Source organism: Pleurodeles waltl, chromosome 12, assembly GCF_031143425.1.
Source record: "Pleurodeles waltl isolate 20211129_DDA chromosome 12, aPleWal1.hap1.20221129, whole genome shotgun sequence".
In the NCBI taxonomy this organism is placed as follows: domain Eukaryota; kingdom Metazoa; phylum Chordata; class Amphibia; order Caudata; family Salamandridae; genus Pleurodeles; species Pleurodeles waltl.
In genome coordinates, this window is record NC_090451.1 from 464,169,866 (window position 1) to 464,195,176 (window position 25,311).

The window sequence follows — 25,311 nt, forward strand, 5'->3', positions numbered from 1 at the left end:
TGGTTCAAAATTAGATCAGTGTAAAAAAGATCAACAAAATCTAGCCATACAGTGTCAATTGGAGTATGAGTGGGAACAAGACCAAATGTAATAAAAATCCCACTTGGCTGACTTTAGATTAGAGATTCTTTAGGCACTGAATTTAATTGAACAATAAAGGGTGCAGCTCCAAGGTTCAGTTCCATTGGTGCTAATTTTGAGGAGGATTGTTTGACCAAAAGAGATTGTGGAAATGAGATGTTCACTATGTTCTTACCCTAGCAACAGGTCTACAGACCCCTTTACGGCTGTAACCCCAAGATCGTCAATCTCCCAAATCAAGAGTTTCTTTGGGTTTCTCTTTGATATCCTTCTTTTGTTCTTTTTCATGGGCCACTTTTTCTCTCTCTCTTCTCAGAGGAAATTGAGTCAGTGGAGGATGCAGGACTCGTGCAGAACGGTTTGAGGATCTCAAGATGGGAAAGGGTTCCACCTCAGGTTCTGGGGCTTTAACCAGCTCAGCAGAAACGGTGGGGCTTACAAAATCTATAGGAAAGGGCTTTTTCATGGAGCATACCGTGCTTTCTGGTTTCTCCAACTTCTTAATATCAGCGGCTTCTGAGGAAACTTGAGGTTTGACCGCTTGTGTTCCCTGCTCAAGGGTTAGCCGGAAAAGGGGCGCTACCTTCTTCTAATTATTGTCTGAGTTTTCAGGGGTTAAACCAGTACCTGAGATTCACAGCTTTCCTCAAGCCTCCTATTTTGTTGCCACTTGGTTCTCCCCCAGGGTCAACCCCTCATCCTTGTTGCCCATCAGCACTTTCAACATTACCAATAAAATATCTTGTATATGATCTGAGTCATTTACCGACTTTTCTTATAATACATGAACAGATGACAAGATTCTTTCCATGCACTTGAGAGATTTCGAAATTACCACATACTGGTTAGGCTGATCACAGGACAAATTCCCAGGTATTTCTATTTCAGGAGGTACAGATGTATGAAGCACGGGCAATGATTTCTCCGAAGGGGTGCTGCCGAAAAGCCCTAAACCGGCAGCCTGCAAAGGAACTACTGGGGAGTTTGGAACTCCACCAGCAAGCGAGAGATCCTTGAATTAACCTTAACCTCAATATCAGGTAAGGTAAAGTCCTCAATAATAGGAGTACTTAAACCCTTATAGATTGCAAGCACACCGTTTTCATACTCATGTTCTACTGCACGAGGAAATTTCTCCATTGGTGAGACCTGATTTAAAACTTGCTCAGCTTCCGTGGAAAACACCGGGACGTCCGCATTGACCATATTAACACCCGTGGTTGAAGAAGGCTCGTCTTGCTTGTCTTCTTAAAAGAAGGAATAGTTGGTATTGAAGCACTTAACTAGAAACAGACTGTGCTCCTTGTTTCTAACAGGGTTTGATTTAGCCTTTTTGCAGACTCTTGGAAAAATTAATCTGCCCAAGCGCAGCCTCCACGCTGCAATGCTGCAACCACCAAGGCAATTCAATCAGGAGGAGCTGGCCACAATATCTGATTGCTATAAAGTAAAAGCACGGATTGCAAAGAGGCTCAACTTGAAGGTACCACAAGCACAATTTAGTGCTTTGAGTGAGGGCACAATGGCAGACCTAGTGAGCTGCACCCAATCCTAGATGGGCTGCTTCCGCAGGGGAACCATGCTTGCACTAAAGGTGGGCTGCCTACAGCCCCCTACGCTAAGCCCAGATACTCCACCCTTGGGATGCCTGAATCACCTTGTTCATGCTGCCTCACCACTCCACAGGCTGTTGTATAGGGGGGCACAAGCATGCCTTTAGGTGGTAATTTGTATTTGTCCAGTGAATGAGGTGTTAGTGTGCTCTGTCCTGCTGACATTCTGCTGATGACCATAGATGCTGTTACTATGAGGCACTCCCAGTAAGACAACAAAAATAGTACCCAAATAGTCATGGAATGAGTAGATTGTAGACACAGGTATAGGCACTGACAGATCGCAGATGGCAAATGGCAGGTGCAGGTGTGGGTGCAGTGGTAGACAGAGCAAATGGGCAGTGTGAGCCAGAAAAGGACATAAGGAAGATAGGGAAAGGTGCAGGCCAGATGCCAGGTGCTGCCAGTGCTGGATGCTTGACTACCTGACTGAAACCTTTATCTGGATGATATGTTGCAGGTTAATTAGGATTAGTTAGAGATCATTAGGGATAATTAGGTGTTTACAGTTATGTTGGGGTCCCTCAGTCAAATCTCAATCCTGAGTCCTCAGTACCTAAATGCCCGAGCCTCTGTACTTGAGGCCCTGGGGGAGCTCTAAACTGCAGCTCCCAAAACTGCAGCTCCAAAAAACTGCAAACTACCCCCTTGTGGTGAAGCTCAAATGGAGGAAGGTGGAGGGAGGTGGATGAGCACACCTGGGACATGTCGCAAAGGCTGCCCTCAAGCTGAGGTAAGGGCAAAACAAACAGCAAACCCGGGAGCCCAGGAGCCAGGAACCGGTATATACCTGTACCGCACTGCTCCCCTATCTGGATTCCTCCTTTTAGTTCTGGTCCTTTTGGTTTGTCGCTCCCATATTGGTTACAGCCTTTCCTCAGCCTTTCCCCGGCCTTTCCCAAACTAGCTCTGCCTGCCTTTTCAAAGCCTCTGTGAGGCCACATTGCTCCGCTTGCTCTGCTCCGCTCGCTGACTCACTCCTTGATACGACACATCACTTCTGCTCCAAAAACCCAGGTATCGAAAAGTGTGTTGGCGCATGGTGCTATATTTGGAGGATTACACACTTTGAGGAGAGTTTGCACATTGGAGACAATTCAATATTTTCCTAAAAAGACAGTTTCTATATTACTATACATTCATGAAGGTGCATGGAGCTATTTGTGAAGGATCACCCACTTTCAAGAGAGTTTACATATTGGAGACAATTTGATATTCATCTAAAAAGATTGATTTATTATATTACTGTACATTTATATTCAGGAAATGTTTATTATGTAGGGAAATTCTCACAGTCTTCATCAAGTCATACTGTGTGGAGGGCTAATTTGATGGATGCGAGTGCCCTTCTGTCTAAATAGGAGTGACCTCCAAAAACCTGCAATCATTTGGTTTTGTGCTACATCAAACAGTACAGTTTTTGCAGGGATGGGATAGGACTTGTGTGCTGCATATGCGTGGTATGGTTGAGAGGGATGCTTGGAGTTTCTAGTATGTTGAGAGGGGGAGTGTTTTTTGCGACCCTTATCATATGGTTTTATTTTTTAGTTTTGTTATTATATCATATTTTCTGGAGAAGTTGTGCACACCTTTACATCATTACATGTTTCTCAGTGCTAGGATGAAAGTATGTGGAATGAATAAAATAGGTTTTTGTATTTATTTTTTGTGCCTTATATATCAATTTTGTAGCTCCACTGTGATGATTTATCAATATTTAGCTAGAGATTTTTTTCTTTCTTCATTAGTTTGAAGAAGCCTTAGTTTTGGTTGGTTCCTTGTGTAACAAGCAAAGAACACATGGTGACTGCCCAAAGTCATGGGAAATCTATAATGAGAGATTTCTTGCATTTCAAACATGCGGGCTCATCAGATACTTATGTTAATGTAGATACCGGTTCGAAAAGGACAATTGAAAACACCCAGACTGCTGTTGCTCCTGCATCGCCAATGTAGATTATGACAATTATATTGTCAGTCCCCAGTTTCCGAAGACACGATCAGGATGAGCAATCAGAGTGCAACGAAGGCTCATTAAAGGCATATGATTGTTTATACATTTGCAAAACATTTTAACTTTTTATTTAACAGAAGGGGAGATGTAGTGCTGTGTGAGTTATGAATGACAGAACCCTGTTGGCTACTGAAGTACTCCATACAACTGTGACATAAGTGTTAGTATAGTATAGTTAGTATAGTATAGTGAATACAGGTGTAGAAGGCTGAGTTCACAGTTATGCGCAGACGAATAAAGACGTGTAATATACAGCTCCGTGTGTGGCATAGTTATTGGCGGGTACCCCCATTGGGAGGATGCTACCAGGGGCCTGTGCTCAGTACGGACAGTCCAGGTCTGCAGTGTGGGGACAGAAGCCATTACGTTCTTCTTTGTTGTTAAAATTATTCTCCTATTTGCAGTTCAAATTAGGTTAATCTATCAGCATCTCAGTAGTATGCTAAATATCATTGGGGGATGAAGAAATTGCATTTTGGGATGGAGATGAAAAGTGTTAGGATACAATAGACAGCTGCAGTGTCTGATGGTGCACCTGGATGATGTTTTGAAACAATTCCAACAGGACCACTTGTAATCAACACCATTCACCCCCATATTTGGGAAAATATTTCTGTTCTGAATTCTTTGGCCACAAGGCAAAGTATTTAAATCTCCCTAAGAATAAACAATCATTGAGACTACAATGTATCCTTCAAAATGTCAATGCACTGCAAAACCTGTTTGCAGGTTTTTGTGACTATATTAAACTGGCACTCTTGACAACAATGTTTACCACAAATGCTGTCATAGTTAAAAAATAAGTCATATTGATAAACTTTGTCTCACTACTTTTACCACAGCCAACTGTGACTAATACACTAGTCATTTCAGATATCACAATGTCTGAAAAGGACTCACCCCCATAGCCCATATGTGTGGTGTAGCCAGATAGATATATTGGTTGTTCCCCGCTCTGAATCCTCTGTAAGCACGCCCTTCTTATTCCTTTTTTGTAATGTGTACATGTGAAGATTTCACATCCTTTTCAGCTGCATCCAATGTCTACAGGATGTCTGCCACATTTGTCTTGTTTTGAAGCTCCATTCTTGCATGAGTCAGTTTTATCCCACCACAAGTGTGATATGATGGTGCCAGTAGAAGTAGCCATAATGTTGACCTTTGTCACAGACCGTGGTATATGTCTTGATTCATGACATCTGGTGGGATGGTTCAGTGAGTGAATCATCCTTGATGACATATGCATTGATTTCAATACACTGAATTCCAGCAAGGCAGATTCAGGCCTTCAACACGCCCTTGGCGGTGAGTGATAAAGTGGAGGTAATTCCGCCAACAGGCTGGTGGTAATTACCACCAAATTATGACCATGGCGTGATAACTCCCATTGACAGCCAATGTACCACATGAACTGCTAGGGCGGAAACAACTCTCACCACTGCGGTATCCAACAACAGCCAGGTGCCCACCATATTAAGACACTGCAAACCACCACCTTTCCCGGGGCAGTACCAAGGCCAACAAAAGCCTGGCGGAAACAGAGCTGAGAAGTGAAAGGACTCACTATTGGAGACACAGGGAATAACTACTTCTCAATGGAACTCGAACTGCAAGTCTTCCCGATGATCTTCTACGTAATGCTGCACCTGGAACACCAACGGCAACAAAGACGACGACGTTGAGTACAGCTGCCTAGCACACAAGGGAGGGAGGGAGGGAGGAAAACAACATTGACACACACATGCACGACACACACCATTCATACACACACCATACACACAACCAGTTGCACAAGTAAACCAATGTCACACAACATAATAAAGCACAGATCAGATTGTTGAAGTACTGGCAATGTATTAGCAAAGCAAAACCCCCCACACAAACCAAATATATACAGATGTTCATAAAGGGCCAATGCCCTGTTCAAAGTCATAAGGGCACACAAGGCCACAGGGCAAGGTCCAAGGCCCATCCTGTATTCTGATACATCTGGAAAGAACACTGCATGGGCATCATTTTGCAAGTGGGAAGGCACCTTAGGGGGGTGGTGTGGGGGGGCACCTCAGTCGAATATGGGAACTTCCCCACTGGTTCTGGAGAGGGCTCCATGCCCAACGCTCTGTCCTGGGGAGTGCAAGGCCACAGTCTCTGGAATGGGAGACTACCCCACTGGTTCTGGAGGGGGCAACGTGCCCATTGCTCTGTCCTGGGGAGTGCCAGGCCATAGTCTCTCCAGTGGGTGACTTTCCCACTGGCTCTGGAGGGGGCAACTTGCACCTCAGCCCCTGGAGTGTGGCCTACATGGTGTCCACTGGTGGTGACGGCTGCAGTCTGGTGGTGGATGGAGGGGCCTCCTGGGAAGCCTCTGCAATGTCTGATGGCTGCACTGTGGTGGTGGATGGAGGAACCTTGTGGGCAGCCTCTGCACTGTCTGATGGCTGCAGTGTGGTGGTGGATGGAGGTGGAGGAGCCTCCTAGGCAGCCTCTGCACTGTCTGATGGATGCAGTGTGGTGGTGAATGGAGGAGCCTCCTGGCCAGGCTCTGCACTTTCTGATGGCTACACTTCCTCAGCTGGTTGTGGGGGCCCTGTGACAGCTGGTGTTGGTGGAGCCTCCATTGGCGTAGAGTGCTTCTTCTCCTCCCGTACATGGGGTGTGGATCCCTTACCCTTCCTGGCAGGGGTGGATGGGCTCTTCCCCTCCCTGCCTGGTGGTGCAGGCTCCTTCCCCTTATTTCCTGGTGCTGCTGGCTCCTTCCTCTTCTTTCCAGGTGGTGCATGCTCCTTCCCCTTCTTTTCAGGTGGTGCAGGCTCCTTTGCCTTCTTTCCTGGTGGTGCTGGCTCCTTCCCCTTCTTTCCAGGTGGTGCAGGCTCCTTCCCCTTCTTTCCTGGTGGTGCTGGCTCCTCCCCCTTCTTCGATGGAGGTGTGGTATCCTTACCACCATGATTAGGTTGTGCTAGCACTGTCCCCGTGGACTGTTTGGCTGACGTGCTGGGCTGTGTCCTTGGTAGCCTGCCCATATGGTCAGGACAGGGAAAGATGGGGAGGGAAGAGGTCAAATTGGGAAAGGAAAAGCTTTTTAGGGATGGTGGGGTGGGAGGAAGGAGGAGTAATGGGATTGGAGGATGAGGGTGTGGTTGTTGGGGGTGTATGTCTGCTGGACTTGGGTGCAGGTGCATGGGGAGTGTGCTGATGTGAGGAGGATGGCTGTTGTGTGTGTGAGTGCTTGCGATTCTGTCATTTAGGAGGGGGGACAGACAGGGTGGGAGAGGACAGAGGGGACACGTGCATGGCTGTTGTGGAGGTGTCTGCCAGTGAGGTGTGTGTTCTCCTTGGTGTGGTGATGCTGGTAGTGGATGTTGATGTAGTGCATGCAGGTACGATTGTGGATGTGACTGGGATGGAGGTAGTGGAGGAGGAGGATGGGGAGACAGTGGAGGCAGTTGATGTTGTAGTGTCTGCAACTGCATAGTGTTTGCATGAGTGCTTGTGGTATGAAGTGTAAGGCCTGTGTTTGCCTCTGCCACTCATGGGTGTTGTCTTGTGTGCATGCTCATCTGTATGTCTGCCTAGGATGGGTTGGGGTTGAGAAGAATGAGACTGGAAAGTGGTAGTTGGTGGGGGGCCAGTAGAAACAGGGACAATGGCTGCCATCAGACAGCAGGCCAGAGCCTGAATCGATCTCTGTTGTGCCGCCATTCCACTGTGAATGCCCTCCAGGAATGCCTTGCATTGCTGCATCTGGGATACCAGCCCCTGGATGGCATTCACAATGGTTGACTGCCCTGCAGGGATGGATCTCAGGAGGTCAATAGCCTCCTCTCTCAGGGCAGCAAGGCTCACTGGGGCAGGGCTTGAGGTGCTTGGGGTGAAGGAGATGCCCACCCTCCTGAGTGAGCGGGCACGGGCAACTTGCTGAGGGGCTACTGGGAGTGCGGTGCTGATACGGGGGTGGTGGCTGTACCTGAAGCTGGGGTGGTCACAGAGGTGTCTGCCACCACCAGGGAGCTCTCATCGGAGGAGGTATCAGAGTCTGTGTTGTCTCCTCTAGTCTTTGCTGTAGTGCTCCCCTCACCCTCTGTCTCACTGGTTCCCTTGGCGTCAGTGGACTCTGCCTCCAGGTCCTGTGGGATGCAGCTCCCTCTGTCACTGATGCCCCTGCTCCTCCGCCAGCTTATGCTAATGCACCCATGGACAGGATGACAAAACAAGAAAGGGGAAGAGACGAAGGATACACTTGGTCAATGACTGCACCAACACCACCATTGGCATGCCCATCATCATCACAAGGAACAGGCTTAAGCACTATGCATTGCACTACCAGTGATATGGCTAGTCACTAAGGCAAGATAAGTACCACACAACACCAGCTGCAGTACTCATGGGACCCACATTGCCCTGCCTGAAATGGACTACTAACAAGCTAGGTTACCTGTATTCGCCATGCAACCATTACCCTTCAGTGGACCTAGGCTGCAATGTCTGCCCTGGCCTTAGGGGCACCCACCAGCCAAAATATGTAATGAAACCCACTGTACTCACCCCCTTGTGGCTGCTGTGATTCCCTCAAGCACCCATCCAGCTTAGGGTAGGCCACCGCCAGTATGCGGACCATCAGGGGTGTCAGGGTCCGACAGGCACCCCTTCCTCATTGGGAGACCATCCCTAGCTGGGCCTCCACGGTCTTCCATGCCCAGTGTCTCAGGTCCTCCCACTGTTTCCGACAGTGGGTGCTCCGCCTGCCATAGACCCCCACCATCCACATGTCCTTGGCGATGGCACGCCGTAATACCTTCTTTTGATGGGCGCTGACCTGCAGAGGTAATACAGACAGAGAACTCCATGAAACAAAAAGTCCAGCCTGTCTCACACATGGCCCACCATACCTGATTCCATTACCATTGGCACACACACATAGGCCAGCTCACAACATGTAGACCACCAACAGACAATCTCCCCAGCCCCACCCACCCTTACACGATGCCTTCACACACATCTCCATGCATTCATGCCACATGCATCGTGGCCAAAGTGTACTCACCTGCTGGTCTGGAGGCCCATACAGCTGTCCGTACTGTGGTAGGACCCCATCCACCAGTCGCTTCAACTCCTCCGAAGTGAAGGCTGGGGCCCTTTACCCAGTCAGACGGGCCATGGTAGGTTCCAGACACAGGTCACAGCAGCACACGCAGTGTAGTTCTTCTCCTGTTGAAGGTGAGGAAACAAGTGAGGAATCAGATATAAAATGGCAGTCACGTCTGCTGTGGTGTACACTGTCACCGCCGAAGTACATCCCCATTGGCCACTGTATTCCATAGGGCCCAATATTATCCAATGAGGAATTGCACAGCGGTGCAAGACCGCCTACCGCCACATACCCAACGTCGGCAGAATTACCTCACTTCCACCTGTCCCTACATACAGGACAGGCGGTCGCCATTTCAGGGGGAAACAGGCCTATCGACAATTACTGCGTCACAGGTTAAATAGGCACATACTTCGGCATTTACACTGTCCCAATACATAAGTGCACAATGTGGACTGGTGTTGTGGTTTAGTTGTTCAAATTGGGACACCCTACTCACTCTTGTGTCCCTTAAATACCTACTGCTGCAGATGAATAGGAGGTGGAGACATTCCCCTGTGTACAGACCCCTGGTGGACTTAGCTACACTGGAGGACAGCCACATTATACTCACCTATAGACTGGACAGGGCCACAATCATAGAGCTGTGTGCCCAGTTGGAGCTTGCCCTGATCTATCCGTCATCCAACTGGGATCCCCCCCACTTGTGCAAGTGCTATCTGTGCTCCATTTCCTGGTGACAGGTTCTTTCCAAGTGACAGTGGGCTTGGCAGCAGGAATGTCACAGCCAATGTTCTCAATTGTGCTGGCAAGAGTGTTGTCTGCTCTGGTAAAACACATGTGCAGCTACATAGCTTTCCCCAGATGGAAGATTTGGCCACTGTGGAGACCGGATTCTATGCAACGGGACATATACCCAATATTATTGGGGCGATTGACGGGACACATATTGCATTTGCCCCCCACCGCCAGAATGAACAGGTTACAGGAATCGTAAGAGTTTCCACTCCATGAATGTGCAGATGGTGTGCCTGGCGGACCAGTACATCTCCCACTTCAATGCTAAGTATCCTGGGTCGGTGCAATGTGCCTTTGTCCTGAGGAATAGCAGCATCCAAAATGTGATGGCCCAACTACAGAGGACCAGGGGGTGGCTAATAGGTGAGCCTTGGTCCCCAACCAGTGTATGTTAGTGTATGCCTCTGGTGTTAACCTCATAGGATGGTCTGTGGCTAAATGTTGTCTCTCAATACCTGCAGGTGACTCCGGCTACCCAAACCAATCGTGGCTGCTGACCCCTGTGAGGAATGCCAGGACATGGTCTGAAGAACGTTATAATGAGGCACATGGGGAAACCAGAAAGATCATCGAGAAAACCTTTGGCTTCCTGAAGGCCAAGTTCAGGTGCTTCCATCTGACAGGTCGATCCCTGTGCTACTCACCTGAGAGGGCTGCCAGATAGTAATGGCATGCTGCATGTTGCACAACCTAGCCGTCAGATGCATGTACCTTTTCTGAAGGAGAAGGAGACTGGAGATGCCCCTCTAGCCACAGTACACCCTGATGACAGTGAGGATGAAGCGGCTGAAGATGAGGACAACAGAACCACAGTTATCAGTCAGTACTTCCAATTACACACAGGTGAGACAGTGCAACTTCACATTTCTATGACTGTTGGTGTATTCTGTGTGGCTGTGGCATGATGACATTACCCACTTTTACCTCTAATTACTGTCACCTATGGATTATCATTTTACAGATGTTGGTGCTATCACAAGTGTGTACCATTGAGCTGACTACAGCCAGCTTCAGATCATTATTTCTATGTTCTTACACTGTATGGTTCATTTGCAACTGATGTAACTGTTTCGAATAATACACTGTTTCAACACATGACATACAAGTATTTGAGTTGTGTTCAAGGGTCTTTATTGTAGTGCTAAGAAATTGAGGGGAATGTGCAATGGAATGGGGTGAAGATGGAGGAAAGTCCAGGTTATTGTTCCAGTCTGTTTGTAGCACAGGTGCAGTGTCCAAGTGGCCATAGGAAGGGGGGCAAATGCAGTTTAAGGTGGACAAGGTGACCTTTCTTGTTCTTTAACAAGACTCAGTGAATTAGATGTCTTTATATATCCAGATTTATTTTCTCTTATTTTCTCTTTTTCGTGGTGGTTTGTGTTTATTTTTATCCTTGGTTTTATCCTTGGTTATTTTCTATGTCTCCTGATTACACATTTGCATGTTGCTGATTTCTCACTTGGCTCTATCCATTCCGTTTACTTTTATGGTTTGGGTTTTCTCTTCTTTTCTGTTTGAAATCTCCTTTCCAAGATGGCGGTTTCTGTGTCCTCTAGTCGCGTAGTCCGTTTTTTATCTCTATTTTGCAATTTCTGGCTTCCGATCTAGATTAAAGCCCAAATCTCGGTTGAGCGCACGCCTTTGATGCGACGCCGTTTGTGAACACGCTAGCCGGGAGGCCGGTATGAGGTAACTGTGCTTTTTGCCCATTGTCTATTAAACATATGTTTTAGGGCAACACGCTGGCTTTTTGGTACATCGGTTGGCGGCAGCTCGATTTTGTTCTTTCCTTTCATGGCAATAGCCGTAGCGTGGGTGTAGGAATTGTTTTCCCTTATTTCTTATACCTATGTTAGACGCGATAGTCGCGCTGATTTCTCCCCGTGTTTTTGGCATTTATCGTGTCAAAACTGACTGCCACTATCAATTATCACTTTGTGATTTTATTAACAGAATGCCTCATTAGTTTCCATTTGTACAATGGTAGGCTCATGAATACATAGAGTCGCATTGTCCTTGATTGGTTAGCTCGAATTTATATGTTGCTAGGGACAATATTGCATACGGAATTTTTATAGAATAATGTTAGCAAGTGATTTGACTATCACCCTATGATTTAATCCCTATTAAGTGCTCCCTCTCGTTTTTTATGTTAACTTATTAAGGAGCTGCCTTTTTTCACGTTACCATGTTTGTGTTTTTTGGCCTTCTTACAATGGGCTCCGTGTTTTTTCCAATTTCTGCAGACTTACTATGGTCTCTGGTTCTCCGCATGACCCATGCCTTAAACTCCTTTTTTTATTGGTTACACATCTTCGAAAATATTTGAAGTTTCTCAATACAAACTTCATTTCTAGATTGTTTAAGGTATGTTCAACCTTTTCTTCCTCCTAATGTTGCTTTTTTCGTCTTTTCTGCATGCTGTCCAGATATATACGAAGGGCTATCTTCACACAATGTGACTCCCATTCACTATCTGGTTCACACATGGTGTTCCATCTCTTTGATCTCCTTGGTCTCACTTCACTTGGATATTCTTCGTTCCTTTTGGTGATATTTAAGATTTGTTGTATATTTGTCTCTTGTACACTTATGGTATATGGAAGGAGGATTTCTCCTTTTATGTCAGTTCTTCAACTATACCACGTATTTATGACACATGGCCTCTAGCTTTAATTTTAATTTTAATTTTCACTAATACGTTTCGGCATGACTTACTAGCCTTTTATCAGTGATTTGTGAGATTTACACATCTCATTTTCATATGTTTACAGCCTTGAAAAAGTCAAGGGTGACGAAACACGTGTCGGCTGTTTTCTCTCAACTATGGAATTTGTATTGGCTTTCAATTCAGTTGCCGAATGTATTCTATTGGATCAGGGCATTTACTTCCCTGACACAGAACTAAGGAATAAAGGACTTTCATCATAAATCTGAGAAGTGCTGTGGTTTTCTTCTTCCTAAGGTGGACAAGGTGACAGGGTGGGTCACAAGGGGGACAATCGGGAGAGTCTCATTTCCTGACGGTGGTCTTGGCAATTGCCTCTGGATTCTGTCTGGGTCACAGGGAACGTTTGCGGGGTGGTTCACCTTCTGTAGGGGGAGAGGTGCTGGTGCCCTGTGGGTCCTGTGGCGGGGCCTCCTGGCCACTAGCGGCAGCGGACGTGGAGGACTGTTCATTTGACTGGCTAGTGATAGGGGCCCGCTGGTGTGCTGTTGCCTCCCTCATGATGTTGGCCATGTCTGCCAGCACCCCTGCTATGGAGATCAGGGTGGTGTTGATGGCCTGCAAGTCCTCCCTGATCCCTTGATACTGTCCCTCCTACAGCCACCTGTTCTCCTGCACGTTGTCAAGGATCTGGCCCATCGTGTCCTGGAAATGTTGGTAGGCTCCCAGGATCTTGGAGAGTGTCTCCTGGAGAGTCGGTTCCCTGGTCCTGTCCTCCACCTGGCGCACAGCAGTCCTCCCAATGTCCCTGTTAGCCTGTGCCTCTGTCCCCTGAACCGTGTGCCCACTGCCACTGACCTCAGGTCCCTGATTGTTTTGGGTATGAGGTGTGGCCTGGGGTCCCTATGCAGGTGGGCACACTGCTGATTGAAGTGTCCTGGGGACAGAGGTGTAGGTATGCTAAATGGGTGCTGTGGTGTTGGATCCTGATGGGGGAGGTTCTGTGGTGGTCTGTGAGTGGGCTTGGGAAACCGGCTGTCCAATGGCCCCTGATGGGCCAGGTAGGTCATCCAGATCCTGAAGTACAGAGTTACTGTCATCACTGGGGACATCTTCTGTTGGGGGACTGGATAGTCGCCGCACCTCCTCTCCACTGACATTGGCTGGGGCACCTGTGGGGATGTAAGTGATGTATTATGCTTCATGTGTGAGACATATTGTACATCCCTGGCTTCCCCTCTATCATTGGTGTTGCCCTGCCAATTTTTGCTTGTGTATGGTGATGTATTGTGTGATTATTAGTTTCCCTATGCTGTGCATGCTTTAGTGATGGTTGTCCATGCACGGCTGGGAAGGTAGTCCATGCATTTGTATAGCATGCAGGACCTGGCATTGTGGTTAGTCAAATGTGTAGGTGCAGTGTGTGGGATGTAGTGGAGTGATAGGAGTGAGGTTGAGGGGGTGTGATGGCATGCAGGTATGGGGGGATGATAAGTGTTAAATGTTGACTTACCATGTCCAGTCCTCCAGCTACTCCAGCGAGCCTCCCAGAATGCAGTATTGCCAGTACATGCTCCTCCCACGCTGTGAGCTATGGGGGAGGAGATGGGGGTCCACCCCCAGACCCCTGTATAGCGAGCTGTTGCCTTGCTGCTATGGAACATACCTTCCCCCGTTGGTCGTTCCACCTCTTCCTGATGTTGTCCCTTGTTCTTGGGTGCTGTCCCACTGCGTTTATGCTGTCCACAATTCTCCACCATAGCTATATCTTCCTTGCAGTGGATATCTGCTGTACCTGTGCTCCAAACAGCTGTGGCTCTACCCAGACAATTTCCTCTGCCATGACCCTTAACTCCTCCTGAGTGAAACGGGGGTGCCTTTGTGGTGTCATGGGTGGTGTGTGGTGTGTGTTGGTGAGAGTGTGTAGAGTAATGTGATGGGGTGTGTGATGTGAAGTGCGTGAGGGATGTATGGGTGTGAGAGGTTTGTGTGTCTAGTTGTCTCTGTGCTGTTTGTGCCAATCTCATGACAGTAATTGTTGCTGATAAAGCGTTGTGGGTAGTGTGGGTGTGTGTTATATAGGGGTGTGGGTGCGGTGTGTGTATGAGTGTCAGGTGTGTGTTTTTTGTAGTGGCCAATGTAGTTGTTGTTTTTTATGTGGGTGTCCATTCTGAGTGTGGGGTATGTACTGCCAATGGTTTACCGTAGTTGAATGTTCGCCGTGGTGATTCATGGGTCATAATGTGATGGGCATTGTTTTGTTGGCGTAACAGTATGGGTTTTGGGACCACCAGTTTAGCACTGACCATTGGGCTGGCGGATTTGTATATGTGACTGTATTCTGTCAGATTGGTGTGTATGTGTCATAATATGGTGAACGGAATTCCCCACCGTGGCGGTATGTTGGCGCCTGTCAGCGTGGCGGTAGGTGGCATTTACCGCCAATGTCACAATGTCATAATGAGGTCCTCAGTCTTTCATCCTTCAATGGTTGACAAAATAAGGCCATAAATGTATAAAGTTGTTAGAGCACTTAGTCATATAGGAGTGTGTTGTGAAACATATGAACAAAACCATTTTTGTGTAATCACTTAAAATAGCTTCCCAGCAGGAACGCAACCCTTCCATTCACCATTACTCAAGAAGTCACTATCATGTTGCTATCACAGGCCATCACAATCCTGTTGTGTTGGATAATATACTATCCTGTGGGTTATGCGCAGGTTGCACATCAATCTTATCTGCATACAATGTGTATAAGATATACATCTACATCTATCTTATTTTACAGCTCCGGGCTTGCACACACTCTCCTTCTTGTAATGATCACATTGGTGCAGATGTTTCAACAGGGTCAACTACATTTTCCATACACCCAGCCAGTTTGGCAGAGCCAAGATGGTGTGCTGTCTCTCATCACGGCCTACCTTTTCTTTCTTTCAACTGTACTCCTTCCACTTACTATGGACTTTGAGTTCACTCCCATGCTGCCATCAACATCCACCACAAACTTTATTCCTTGTGGAAAATGCCACATTTTGAGTTTCATTTTTTTTACATGCATTCCATGAGGTATTAACTCATACCTTGTCTATTTTTGCAGCTCTAAACATGCACATTCTTGCACTTCCTGACCAGGCCATAAGTGAGTGTGGCCTAACATCTCAATTAAGACAGACACGATAGCCAACTGTCATTGTGGCGCTAGGCAGGCTACTTCTGCTCATGACTTCACATACACTGCTTCTTTTTTTAACCTACTCCTTTTTTGTATAAAATGTACTCTGAGTCTTATAAACATTCCTAGTGTTTATTATTGTTAACCTTGACCCATTGTGTAAATTGCTGACCTGTGTTACATGGGATGCCCATATTTCACTGTGATCAACAAAGATGCATGCAGCATACATATATTTGTCCTGTAATTATTTCCAACACACATAATTTATGTACCTTATGTACCATCCATCAATGAGGTTGTGAGGCACATGTTGGAAGAATTCCATTTGATCGGCAAATGGCCGTCAGCATATGCAATATCAATTAGGATGACAGGGAAACTGTATCTCTTTCCAGCATCACAATGAAGGTAAGGACATCGCCAAGTTCTCATAAAAAATGTAATCATGTGTCTTCTTTTGTGTGCCCCTCCTCATTTTGATGTTTTCCAGATACTTATTCCACAGGTTTTTAGAAGTACTTCTCTGGTGCTTGTTCTCCTTGCCCAGATTGTAACTTGTGATTCACCCCACCCTGTGCAGACCCAGGTGCTTCTCCTGCCACCTTTATACATCAAACCGCAATTCCATTGGTCAGCCCACCATACCCTTTGCTGGTCACCTATCAGGGCATTACAATGTTCAGTTCTCTGGACTATCCTCCCCTTTTGGATGCTCTACACCTCAACACTACATGACATCTGTGGATTATCATCCAATCCAGTCATTCCAGTGGTGAAAATGGATTTTGATACAAAGACAATGAAAGTGGATTACATGTCAGGGGGAAGGGAATATGGGACATGCAACTTAACTTTGGCCTATAAATAAAGTCCAGCTTAAGCTCCATATTATGGCCTTTTTATGCTTTGTGATAAGCTAGTATATGCAATAAAATGAAGACGGTGTAAGTGTTTCTGGTGTTAACTGCTACACAATCACCAGCTGACATCTTTGGCTCCTTGCCCACATTTGTCCTTAGCAAATTATAGGCCTTATTTTTTAATGTAGCCAAGTCTTCATTTTGATCTGATTTCATAGTCAAATTTGTGTTCAGTTGGCAAATCAATAATGCACACTATAAATAAATGTAACCTTGTATAGGATGAAAAATAATAAAAATATTGTGAGAAGAAAGCTGTTAAAAGAATAGTTAGATTTAGTGTAAGGTGAGGAAAAGAAAGAAAAAAGTAGAAAATTAACATAAGGATGACACAAGGATAAGGATACATTTATGAAACAGTAACAGAGTGAGATTGATGTGAGTGTGAGGCTAGACAATTGGTAAGAGATAATATACACAAATCAGATTTGATCTTTTGTTGAAGACTAAGAGAAGAAATAGTACTATTTTATGTTCACCCCATACAAAACCCCACCAAGCAAAAACAAATAAATTGGAAATGTCTTCCCAACAGGAGAGTATGGCTTTAAAGGCAAGGGCAATTAAGAGGGCTAACAAAGTTGGTCTACTAGAGAGATAATCATAATCAGCTGACAAGGAGCCTAAGACAATATTCAGTAAAGTAAGAGGTTCATTACAATTGCAAATTTTCAAACAATTTGATCAAACAGAAGTCCAAAAAAGTTTAACATGTTGACAATCAAATAATGTAAATTAATGAAGCAGTGTGATCAGTATAGGACCAACAACGAGAAGAGGAAACCTTATCAAATTTGTTAACATGCACTTGTGTAGCAACAAATCTATTCTAAATGAAAAAAGTGTTTGAGTAATTTTTCTGCTCTAAAAGTTTTAAACAATTTAAACCATATCTTGTCCATAGCTGAATGGAAAATTGAATATTTAAATCTTCTTGCCACAGGAGTTCAATAGCATGTTTAGGTTTAGATGAGTTGGGAGATTATAAGGTTTTAGATAAATATAAAAGCAACTTTGGAAAGAGATGTATTCAAGATGTAATTAAGGTTTACAGTTAGTAAAGATAACAGAGAATCATAATTTATAGGATTCTTGGAAATTAAATGTTGTAAAGAATTATAAATTAGATTATATTTATCTTCAAAGGAGTTAAATAATTTATATTTGTTCTTCAGGAAGTCAAAATGATCTATGTTATTGTCATTCCAAAATTGATAAAAAATGAGCCATAACTTAGGGCGTAATTACGACTTTAGCGGTTCCACCACGGGACCACCAAAGCTGCGGGGAAGATGCCACTGCCATGGTGGTGACGTCCCCCCAAGCGCATTACAATGTTCCCAATGGGCTGACATCCAGGAACATTGTATTACGCGTTCCTACCAAGCTGACAAGAGGGAACAGTGTTACGATATTGGTTTCGGCTCCCTCAAGGGAGCAAGACCACTATCGTAGAACTCCATCACCCTCAGAATGCACACTATCTGCAAAGGAAACAGTGCACATCCCAGTGGTGCTGGCCAGAAGAGCCCGTGCCCTGCCCATGCCATGGGGTTGAGCAGTGCAGGGTCCCCCTATTGCCCCCTGCAGTCGCTTTCTGCAAACCTTTCCATGGCGGGGTTACAACTCCAGCTGCTGTCGACCCATCAGTAACCATGTTCACGGCAGGGATGTCACTCCCCTGGTGGGTTCTCCCACCAACATCATAATGTGGCGATTTGACTGCCACAGTTGCGGAGGTCCGACTGTCACCCCAAATCTGGTGGCCCTTCATCTTTTCAATGTTTATAATAAAACAATTTATTGTGATCCTTAACATATTATATCAAATAAATTAATTCATAAAACATTGTTGGAGATTGTCAAGTAGTACTCTATTTATTAGAATTCCAGAATATTTTAAAATAGGACCAACATGAAAATCATGTGTCAAAGCACAAACTTTTCAGGGTACAAAATATGAATAGTGTAATTTGAGGTCAGAAAATCTAACCTAACCTAATCTATCCTTTAGTTTTTCTCATTGTTTACCTGGAAAGAATAATATAGTTTTGTTTAGAGTACAATAGAGTATTGTTATTCTATAAACATTTCAGATAAATATAATAAAGAAATTTAAAACATAATTTAGGAATTTTAAATGGTAGCATAGAAATATTGTGTGTATTATGGGTACAATCATCATTTTAATAGTATCTAGCTTTCGCCACTAAGATAAATGTAGAAGAGACTAAGCAGATAATATATTTTATATTGTGGATTCAACAATCCATATTTAATAATTTCTTACATTTTTTAAGAAAACCAGGCACCAAGGTATTTGATTTTTGAGGGGCATAATGACAAATTAAAATCTGTAAACTGCATAACTTCTGTACCTCAGTCTTAGTGAAATTAGGTTAGTTACCTGAGACTCTGGAATACAGAGAAATCTCTTGTGGAAATGGGTTCAGGGAAGTAGAGGGATTGGCCATGCATATCAAAATCTCATTAGCATAGGCAGACAACTGAACTTCTCTTGAACCATGCTTAAAACCAGATTTCTTCTCATTACGACAAGTTTTTTTTGCAGGAAGGGTTCTAAGCATAAAACAAAAAGTAAACGGGATAGGGGACATCCCTACCGATGCAAAACACAAGTAGGGCGAAAACAACCATTAACAAATACACTGGCTCAGGAATATAATTATTTGACAAAATGCAATGAATTTAGGACCAAATCAAATTCAATTAAGAGTTTGAAACATATTTTGACAATCTATATGATCAAAAGCCTTGCTTGCACCTAAGTGAAGCACAGTTAGAGAAAATGTTAATTGTCTGGATTGACAAACAATATTAGAAATCATTCTTGCATTATCAGTAGGATGCTTGCCTTTAATAAAAACAAATTGATCATATTTCACAAGAATGGGAACAACAGACTCTAAACAGGACATTAAGATCTTGGCACATTTTACAATCATAATTAATAAGAGAATCCGTCCTAAAACTTTTTCAAAATGTAGGATCTTATCATGTGAGGGTAGAATAGGTATTGAAGCTTTAAAAAAGAACAATTAGCATTGTAATTTGAAATAAAAGTTCTAATGATTTGGGAGCAAAAAAAGAGGACATTGAAGATATAGGTTCAATGAAAAAAACATAATGGCCTGGAGCCTTTTGATGAACAAATGTTATTAATTTGAAATATGTAAGTGTACAATTGACAGTTTGCCCATCTGAAGGATAAAGAATACAGAGAAAAGAACGTCCATACTTGGTTCATATAAACCATAGTTTTCTCACCACTCCTCTACATCTTCTTATGCTTCTGTAGACATTCTTAAGTCTGATATACTGTTTCTTTAAGCTTGGTGTACTAGTCTATAGCGGCACGCCAACTTGCCATGGGTAGGCAGGAGGGAGAGCTCCAAGACTTGGCAATGCTAATTTAGCTAGCATAGGTCCAATACCCCGTAGTGTATAGTCTCCCTTTGTAACCCCAAAATCCTCTACAATTCCCAGCAAAACAAGTCTTGGAGACAGGTCCACTAGTTGCCCAGGTATTCTAGCGAATAGTGTGACTATTTTCTACAGCATTGTAGACATGGAGGACAGTGCAAGAATATGTGAAAGAAATAAACCTTGTTTGTATGATATTGAGAGCAAGAGGAGTGTAGCCAGTTTGTTGTCCCACCACAGGCTTTTTGGTGTCAGATAAGCTATGTGCAGATAGTTAAGTTGTATGAGTAAGGCTGCCCAGGGATTAAAGGGCATCAAGGGAGGACAGGCAGTGGATGGCAAGGGTTTTGTATATCTGTGAAATCTCTCCTTTGTTCAAGGGGCCCAAGGGAAGCATTGCCTCTAGTTGGCTGAATTAGGGTATATTATTAAGAGAGGCCTGATGTGAGTGAAGCATGTGCAGCATGTTGTAAATATTGATAAATCCATTATTTATGTAGGGAGAACTTATCCTAGAGTTCTTGGAAGGATTTAAGATGGGAGCTGTGCCGAATGTCTCCTAATACAGAGATGCCAATGAGATCCTACTTTCTGAATCCTTTGGGTGCCTCTAAATGCTGTATCCAGTTACCCCTTGAAAGGAGGTTTGGCGGAAAAGCCTCTGGTCATATTATATCCCCATTGACACCGAGGGCCAAGACCAAAGAACTAACTTGGTGACATCTAACGGATTCTGGGCACTAGGATCCTCATATAGGAGCACTAAAATGTTTTTGTATCCCATTCATACCACCTTTCGGTGGAATTCTGGATCTTGCCATCCCCCGCTTAACCAGTCATTCAGCACCAGGAGAGGGGAGGCCTAGTAGTACAAACAATGCTTGCCATGCCATCGCACCATGATACGGTGCTTGGAACATTTTATACAGGTCAGTCTAGAAGGCTGGTTAAGCCATAAGTAAGCCTAGATTTTATTGAGCAATGTCTTGAACCAATGCCTGCATATCCGTAGGGGGAAGTTCTTGGCTACACACCCTATGCAAGGTAACAATATAATTTTAAACAGCACTATACTGCCCAGGACATTAAGGGGGAGTTTGACCTATGTGAATAGTAAAGTTTTTGGGAAATAGAGAGAAGATGTCACCACCGGGCAAAGGGTTGGAACTAGATAGCACTGCAGGCAGTGGCGTACGTGAGAAACTGTGATATTTCCCAATAGGCTGTTTCCATTGAGGTGGCGTGGCTTCAACACACCCATGTCACAGCCAACATAAGTGACAAATTATGGTTCTTGTATTCTTGGTTTTCTTCTCTCCAATTAAAGAAATTCACATAACGTTGTTGGGAACCATTTGAAACTGGGCCTTTGTGTCCCAGGACCCTTCTGGACATGGAGGGGCTGAGAGCAAGAGGGCCCGATGACTTATGAGGTACCTATTACTCCCATAGCGCAGGACGCTGTGCCTGCGCCATTGGAAACTGGGACTTCTTGTCCCAGGAGCCTGCTGGACATGGAGGGGCCAGGAGCAGGAGGGCTCAACACCTTATAAGGCACCTAATGCTCCTATAGCATGGGGCACCATTGCTCCACCATTGGAAACAGGGACTTTTTGGCCCAGGAGCCTTTAGGACAAGAAGAGGTCAGGAAAAGGAGGGGACAATGCCTTATAAGTTGCTGAATACTCTACAGTGCTGGGCACTGTTGCTGCACCACTGGAAACCAGGCCTTCATGCCCCAGGGGCCTGCTGCATAAGAAGGGGTCAGGAACAGGAGGGCCCCATGCCTTAAAAGGCATCTATTACCCCTACAGCTATGGACACATATGAGATGTTCCTGGGTCACGCAAAGGCAAAGCCTTGGCCAAGGGCAGGCGTGTCAGTTGAGCCTGGACCAGGTCCACCCTAACTTTGGACTTGACACCATTTCCCTGGCTAGTAGGATGGGTAAGCTTAAAACTCCCACTGGTGGCGACGTCACTTGTACCAAGGAGGCTCCAGCATTTGAGACCCAGGGGGATACGTTGAGCTTCCTTTCATTCCTGTCTTCTGCAATAGGTGCCATCAATGATTAGATCCTGAATGTGGAGGAGGTATTCACCTCCCATGGGAGACTTGTTGATATTTGGTTACTTCCAACTTTTACTGACCCTACCTCCTCTTTTGCGCTTACTGATGCTCCAGGCAGTTTTGCTTTGTTAATGTCAAAAGGGAATAGTACTCCTAATGCCATTCTAGTGCAGGAGCTGGTGAACTAATTCCATGAGGAGGGACTTTTTATCGGGGAGACCTGGGGACTGAGCCCATATTAGAGCCCTGTCTGCCCACATGCAAAAGGAAAAAAGGGATGGACCTACAGCAAAAAGGCCTGTGCCGGGTGTCTCAACTGAGAAGGAAAGAGTATCTGCCACTCTGTTGGAATCCCTAATTATTAGGGCAGTCAGGGACTCAATGGACTCTGCTTTTGTGAGATTGGACTCAATGATTAGGTGCTTGTTGCATCCTTTTGAGTTGTGCCTGGGCAATATTGAGCAAACTTTAAAAAAAACACTCAATGGCCTCTGTTAGGCTACTGCAGCCCAGCATTAACCCTGTGCCTGTTCATAGTGGGTTATTGAGTGCACTTTTGGAAGAAGAGATTCTGCAAATAACTTAGATCTAAAAGCTGATTCAGCAAGGCACTTAGATTCACTCCCAGGGGATCACTTGCCTACTACTGCTTATCTCCCCATCCAGCCCCCTGATTTACACTGTGGCCTGCTTGTGCTCCTAGAGTCTGCCCACTTATTTGTAACAACAGTGTTGTCGTTGACTTGCCCTTGGTTGTGACCCTCTAAGTGTGGGACTCAGCAATGTTCCATCTTCACGCTCTAGCTCCAGCAAATCATATGAATCGTTGAAAAATAAAGGAACTATTTGGATTGGTATTCACTACACGTTGGGTTGCCAGATTCATGGTAAAAACATGGTGAGAAGAGTGAGCTAGTTTGGGAATTTTAAGAAAAGCTATGAGGGGGACACTATGGTGGTCAATTTAACCAACTCACAGAGGCAGCCCGGGTTCTGGCAGCTGTTATTTCGTTTAGGGCGGGAAAGCCTACATCTTTTCAAGCCCTTCTGTTGGGATTTTTTTACTGGCCTGAAGTTATCTGCTCTGAGATTTGGACTTTTGCGATTCACAATGGCCACAGAGTCCATCTGGGCCCATCAGCACCTTTGTTGCTCTCATCGCAGCCTTTCTTGGTGCTCGATAACTGTTTTGCTGCATGCAGTTCCTTGGACTCCTGCAATTGACTTTCACCGCACACCCCCATGTTGTCTCCAGCAATTTTGCCTGACCCTTCCCTTGACGGACATGTTTTGTTCACCTTTCAGCCTAACCCTGTTACAGGTGTTTTAAAGATGTGGGGCCTTATTACAAGTTTGGTCGGACCGCTGCAGTTGAACTGCCAGGGGACTGCAGTTAAAGTTGTGATCAGCCACGGCGGTTCAAAGTTCAGCACCACCTAGCTGATCACAACTTCCCCTTCCGAAAGCCTTTTCATAGCTGGGTCCTTGCCATGAAAAGCGTGGTGGAAAGGCAGTGCTGGGGGTCACGGGGGACCCCTGCACTGCCACGTCCATGACTGGTAGGTGGATGGTTGGTCTTCCAAATTCATAATGAGGTCCTTGGTCTTGGTGTGCTGGAACACAGCTGGCCTTGCTTCTAAAATCGGTGACCCTATTTGGCTATTATCCATAAGGAAATGTAATGTTATTTGTTTGTAGGAATCCAGGGAGGTTTCAAAGTACCTTTTTTTGGAGGGCTATAAAGCCTATTTGCTTTCAGCAGTTAGGTCCTGCTAAAGAAGAGAAAAAAGGGGGCTTGTTGTTTATGTTTCTATGGATGTTCAGGAATGTTTCAGAGATGTATGGTTTCACAGGTTCACCTGTTCTTCAAATGCTAAAAGTGGCCTTGTTTGGTTCCATGCCTTTTTATTTATTGCATTTTTGTAACTCCTGTTTTGGCTCCCAGGACTCTTCTAATATTATTGTTTTGGAGTCTTTTATTTACTCCGTGTTTGTATCAGGGAAGGGTCTACCTAGTTTAATTATAGTGAGAGACCTTAATATTCATATTTGTGTTTGCCCTCTGATGGTTGGCAGTACGAATTCTCCCTGTCAGATTCAGGAAGGCCTGCATATGGAGCACGCAAAAGATGGCATAGTCCCGAATATCATTTTAAGTAACTATAATTAATTTTTTTGTGATGGATAAGTGGGTTAATTTTCGTGCCTCACAAATTCATCCTACTTTTATGGGCAGAGAATGTGTTTCCATTATTGATTCTATTTTTTTGTCGGCTCCCTTGTTCTTATCAATCTCTAATATAGAAATTGAGCACAGTATCTTTTGTGATCACAACCCTGTTGCCCTTACGTTGCAGTGAAAAAAGTCTGTCATGTGTAGAGCAAGGGAAGACACAGGCATCTGTCATTTAACTGACCGGAACAGGTGTTTAAGGTGGGCTATGGTTGATCCAGACACTTTCAAACAGACATTGTTTCATAGCTCTACACAGAATTTAGCTTTTTCTCTTGATTCTACTTCCTGTGACAGCAATGCTAGGAGCTTTTGGGAAGTTTCCAGTAAGGCAACAAGGTTCCTACTTCAGTCCACCTACCACTGATCTGTGGTGGTTTGATCCCGGTTGTTCTAAAACTCTTCAGGCCTTAAGGAGACAGAGAGCTTGTAATCACTGCTCTTTCGAATTATAAGATTGAGTTGAAAGGATAGAAGAATATCCTAAGGGCACAGGCTTGGGATGATCTCTTAGTGGCATTGACCTGTAGGAATTGCTTTTTTATAATATTATTAATCAGCCATGTTTTGTGCAACAGTCTGGTTCTGTTCTTTGTCATCATATTGTTGTCAGGTCCTGAGTCTCCCATTTTAAAGGAATATATAATCAAGCTCACCAGGAGGAGCTGACGGTGCTCGTACCCTCTAGCGATGGGAAGTCAAACTTTTTTTTTACACTCAAGGAGTTTAGCCAGGAAATTGTAGGCCTTACCAAAAACAATGCTCCAGGGCCTAACGGTATTCCCCTGGATCTTCATCATAGTGAAATATCAGTCTGTGGCCCTCTGCTGGTTCAGATCTTAAGGGTGGGCCCCCCTACATCTTGATCTACATCCATTATTGTCCCTATGTTTAATAAGGGGGACAAAGTCAACCCTCATTTTTACAGACCCACATCACTTATCGACTGTTATAAAGGTCTTAGGTCGGATTTTACTGTCTAGGCTTTCTATGTGGGCAAATGAGAACAGCATTGCTTCAGACCTGCAATATGGTTTCAGGCGTTGGTTGTCTACCGCAGACCAGTGCCTTAAGCTTTATTTAGTTACCAATAAGTATTTTGTGGCACAGTCTGAAATTCTCTATCTGTGTTTTAAGGACGTAATGTTGGCATTCAACAAAGTTAATAAGGGTAAACCCTGGATCATTCTTTTAGGGGTGGGG